The 5521-nt window shown below is 39.1% G+C and overlaps 1 protein-coding gene across 1 annotated transcript in view; it reads right to left on the bottom strand.

Moving 5' to 3' along the window:
* LOC102680117 (mitogen-activated protein kinase kinase kinase 1a-like) overlaps positions 1 to 5521 on the bottom strand; it is a 175217-nt gene that overhangs the window by 76863 nt on the left and 92833 nt on the right. The window lies entirely within an intron of this gene.

Genomic DNA, 5521 nt, shown 5'->3' with positions numbered 1-5521 from the left:
AGAAAAAGAAAAATATATATTGGATGATAAATATTTCAGAAAATTAAATCAGTGTTGCGACATCTGAAAAAAAAAAGAAAGTTTTAAATCTAATCTCGAAATTATGTCGACTGTGAATACGCTCGACTTTCGTTGAAAAAGAAAACGAAAAATATATATTGGATGCTAAATATTTCAGAAAATTAAATCAGATGTTATGGCATATGAAAAAAAAAAAAATTTTTAAATCTAATGGCGAAATTATGTCGACTGTGAATACGCTCGAGTTTCGTTGAAAAAGAAAAAGAAAAATATATATTGGATGATAAATATTTCAGAAAATTAAATCAGTGTTGCGACATATGAAAAAAAAAGAAAGTTTTAGATCTAATTTCGTCTCAATGAATTAACGAAGCCTGATTTATTTCTTTTATTTCTATTTATTTTTATTCCATTTTATTCCTCGTTCCAAAACAATATTTTCTTAAGCGTTAATTAATTGTTGCTGTTGAGGATAGAATATTACAAGATGGAAATATTTATGAAGACGTCTATGGGTATATTTTTACACGATGGAAACGTGTACAAGGGGGAGGATCGATTGAGGGCGTGGGAGGCGGATGAGGAAACTTGAGTATGTCGAGCTTGCGTCGATATGATTTGCGGCTTCCCGCCTCAGTTGGCAGCAGAAAACAAAACATAATTTACTACCATCTACACATTTACTACATCTTCCAGTCGGGTATTTTATTTGTTGGAAAGAAATCTTGGAAAAAGTATTTCGTTTCTTCCTCTTCTTTTTTTTTTATTGGAAAAGGATATAAAAAGAGATGAAAGATAACAAACGTGATACTGGATGAATTACTATGACTGTTTTTGTTGGCAGTATCACAGTGTCAGTTGCGTTAAAGCGATGAGGTAACAATGGCCCACAATAGTCGTCACAATCACAAGATAAACATCTCTACCTCACATATTCACAGGTTTTTTTTACCGCGCATATATCAATGTTTAGCAACTCCACGAGACCGTCTTAGGAATGACGATCCTGCAACGCATTGTCCCACTTCTTCTGCGAGCGATCATTGAGCAAGAATCTTTGAGCGAGTCTCCGCGGAATCGTAAAACACGACCATCTTCGTGAACTCTTATTTTTTTGCCGAGAGATAAATCGATTTTCTCCTAACAATATCGTCGATCTTTTTACGATATTTAAATTTTTCTATCCTCTGAATTTGAAATCTTCAATTTATCATCGATCATCAAGATCATCGTAAAGAATATTCTTCCAAAAATAAAAGGATATTTATCCTCCTCGTTTAACAATTTAACCTTAAAACTCGAGCGAAACTCTATTAAAATTAGAAAAACTTTGAATCGCTGTAACTCGGAAGATAATAACTTCCGGTCGACGAGTGAAGAATCATTAGAAACGTTGAACTTTCCCCTTTAAAACTCTTTTTCGTTTATTTCGATACGACTTCCGATTCCGAAAATATCATCGTGCAAAGAAAAGGTAATTTTTAAGATCATTCATCTTAAACTCGATCAAACTTTATTAAAATTGGAAAAAATTTGAACGGTTATAACTTCGAGGATAATGACTTCCGGTGAACAAGTGAACGACCATTAAACGCGCGGAACTTTCCTCTTTAAAACGCATTTTCATTTATCACGATACGACTTCCGGTTGCCGAGATATCCTCGTGTAAAGACAAAGGTAATTTTTAATCGTTTACTATCTTCCTCCCTTATTCGGACCTCTCTCTCTCGCACCTCGTCGCGCTGACCTATCCCAAACTCCAGACGAGTGTCAGACGCGATTCCTGGAAAAACGTAGTAACGCATTTCCAGGAAAAAATGTAAGTCACGAACGATTTCTCCATTATATCGAGTTAATGGAAATCTTCGAATCCTTGTAGCTCGGCAACGAATTGAGATATTGGAATGAATCAAAAAATAATTTCGATGTTATGCTTTTCTCCATTTCTCGAATAAATTATGACTCGAATAAAATTTATATGATTTTTTTCATGCTTTTCGCGTGGAAATTCAAACTTTCGTTTAAACGTAATTATATAAAGCATTTAACATATCTGAATTATAATATTTATAACATCGAAGCTATTGAAAAAAAACTAATAAAACGGATAAATTGTATAACAATTCGAAAGGACGATAAAGATACCGCAAACACCGTCTTTTACGAGGCAACAATCGACAGAAGCGTTACAACCTACTTAAACAATCTAGGCGAGGCGTTGTTCCGAGTACCGTAAACCCAGGTTAAGACTGATAAAACCAGATTTCAAAGATGAGTTCTCCTCTTCTAAGCTCCGCACACACTCCACAGACTCGATTTACAGTTACTTGGCCTACCCATGTATACACGAGAAATATATATGTTCAAAATATGTACGCAAGAATATCGCTTGACTGATATTATCGATCGTTAAAAAGAATGGATTCGAATCCTTTCTTCGCAATTTCCAAACAAAATTTAAACAGTTGTAGAAAACATATATCGACTTTCTATTTCAAAGACCACCAAAGAACACTTGGTATTTGAGAAATAAAAGGATGCTACTATCGACTTCCCTGTATCTCGCCACTTTCACCTTTCACACGATTTCTCAACCCCTAATTTTCGAGCCGTGTATCTCCAACTCTCAAAGATAAACTACATTCAAAGACAACGCAAAAGAAAATACCAATTTGACTATCGGTCCCACTTTACACGGTAAAATCCATTAACCAAACGTATCTCTCGCTTTCGTTTCAGAATAGGAGACGATCTAGCTCGGATCTTGACGGGGATGCATCCACACAAGCGCACGTGACTTCCTGCGCCGTGGTGCACGAGAGCGCACCATCACCGTGACAAGATGCATGCCGGCCGCGTGGGCGTTTCGTTGCTTTCACTCAACAATAAGCCGCGTTGCGCCCGGTAATTGGCATACATACTGATGCTCTTCGTTTCTCTGACTCGGCAGAAATATTCAATTTCGGATGAGGAGGTTCGAAAAATCTTCGTCTTCGTCGTACACCTCCGGGTACAACAAGTAATCCATACCGCGAACTCTCGGCAGAGAAACACTCGGCAGCTTAAACTTCAGCTTAAACAAATTGGCCGGCGCATTAAATTTTGAAACGAATCGCGTGGGCGCACGTATATATGAATCAATTGGATCGAGCCGTTTATTATTTAAATGGAGGCCATCCATAATGAGCGGTGGTAATAATGGTAACAGGCTTCCGCTAATGATCCCACGAATCGGCCGGCGGAATAATAAATACAGTCAGAAACAATATCTCGGTTCGGTACGCTCACCGAGAAAGCGTTCACGAACGTGTTGTTCATTACGCGGTTTTAGAACGAAATTATGCGCACGGCTGTGTTTAACGCCACGACTGTTGAATTCCACGTTCGTCGAGGATCGTTTATTGCCAATAAATTTGTCGAGTCGTAAATTAGTTTTTGTTTTACCGCCATGTATAATTCTACCCCTTTGTATAATCCTTTCCAAAGTTTAATTACAATAGCGCGTCCTTCGATGACTCGCGACTTTTTTCTTCTTTTTAATATATATATTTTTCTAATTCCGAGACACGTCCGCCATTTCTGACGGGTTAACTTAACCTCAAATTCCTCCAAAAGCGAAGACCGCAGCGACGTTTTACGAGGCGACGTTTTTGCGGCGATGAAACCAAGTGAAAAACGCTGGCCGAATCTTCTCTCGCGGTATTTCATCTTTTCAATATTTTATCTTTCATCCAACGATTATTACTGTACAACCGCAAGATGGCGCTTCCTCGACCATCGATTTCTATCGTCGATTCCGCGTCAAATAAATCTCTCCGCTTCTACAGCCAATTTTTTCAATCTAATAAAGAGATTATTCTCAAATAGAATATTCATTCATTCGAGTGGAAATGGGAATGAAAGCGCTATAAAAAAGGATATTACTATATACGTATATACATATAAAAGAGAGACATATAACTCGTGGCATTGCTTTAACCTAACCTCAAACTTCACCCTTCGAAAGCGAAAACCGCAACGTTTTACGATACAACGAATTCACGTTTTTTCAAAACGATTAAAAAACACCGACCCCTTCCCCCTTTACGATATTTTACTTTAATACCTTATTTCCCACCCCCGACTTCCACGACCACCCACGTCAAATAAATCTTCGTTATACCGTGTTTTTCATCCCGGGAACAAACCCGATTACTCACTCCCTGATAGAAAACGGTTGGTTCGGATAGAAAACCGGGGATGAAGGTGGTATTATCGATATCGGTGGAAAAATACACGCTTGCACGCTTGCTCAGAAGAGACGAGTAACTTATGGCGTCGTGCCGTATTCTCCCCTCGCTGGAAGACCCCGTTCGCCAATATCGTATCGAGCTTTCAAGGTAAAATAAGGGAGGAGAGAGGAGAGAGAGAGAGAGAGAGGAATAAGGGAAAAAACTGGAAGGAAGAGGCTCGACGGGCTTTTCAATAAAACTTATAGTCCTTATAAACCATCCTCCTCGGGACCAGTGGAGCGGCATGCGGCCTGCACGCAAGGGTAGGAACATGCACTTTATAATAATAGTAAAAATGACGCGGCGGCGCGCAGCATGCGAACTTCTTGCATGCAAATGGATTGCAGGTAGGCTCGTAGGTACCTCGGTATCCCGTGTGCAACACGTATATATACATTGCTCTGTAGCAAAACGTATTTCACCATGGGCTACCAGACCGTTCGGCGCGTCCGCTCTTTTAGTCTGTCGGCCGATTTCCTTTCTTCTTCTTCCTCTACTTCCACTACTTCTTCCTCTTCTTTTTCTTCCTCTTGGCCGTGTCTTTATAGGGCTAGCTTTATGCATCGATTATTGAAATAATTGTAACGCCTACAGCTGTCGTGAGCGAACACCGCAAACGAGGCTTTATGGCGTAATCATTGTCCGAGAGATATAGGCGGCCGATCTTTATAGGATCGTTACTCATTTGGATCTGGAACGGAGCTTTCGTAGCCAGCTTAGGTGGACAGGTGTTATTATAGTTGAAAAGGATTTTCCCTTCGAAGGAATCGGGGTTTCTTTTTTATAAACGTATGAATAAAATCCTTTGACGCGAGTCAATCTTGGCGAGTTTCTTTTCTTTCTTTTTCTTTTCCGTACCCATTGATCTTCTAAATGGAGATATTTATATATCCCCGTTTTCTTCTCCTCTTCTTTTGTTTATTGAGACTCGATATTAAACTGGAAATGCATACAATAACAGTGGCTCGAACTCTACTGCAATCTCATATTATCTCCAATTTCATTTGTATTTTATTCTACTCGAATAAAAACTAACTCTCGCGTATTGAGTTCACCGACTACCTCGAACCCCGATAAACGTGGTTCGATTGTTATTGAAATCTGTTACGAGACCGCCAACGGAACGTGTATTTCACGAATGATCCTAAACTATGTCGCTTAAATAACGCGGTTGTATATTCGCTGTCGCGATCGGCTTCTGGAACGGAGAATATCGAACGAAGCCACC

This window comes from Apis dorsata, unplaced genomic scaffold (assembly GCF_000469605.1).
Source record: "Apis dorsata unplaced genomic scaffold, Apis dorsata 1.3 scaffold_185, whole genome shotgun sequence".
In the NCBI taxonomy this organism is placed as follows: Eukaryota; Metazoa; Arthropoda; class Insecta; order Hymenoptera; family Apidae; genus Apis; species Apis dorsata.
The sequence above is the reverse complement of the archived record's forward strand: the minus strand, read 5'-3'. Positions and strand labels throughout refer to the sequence as shown.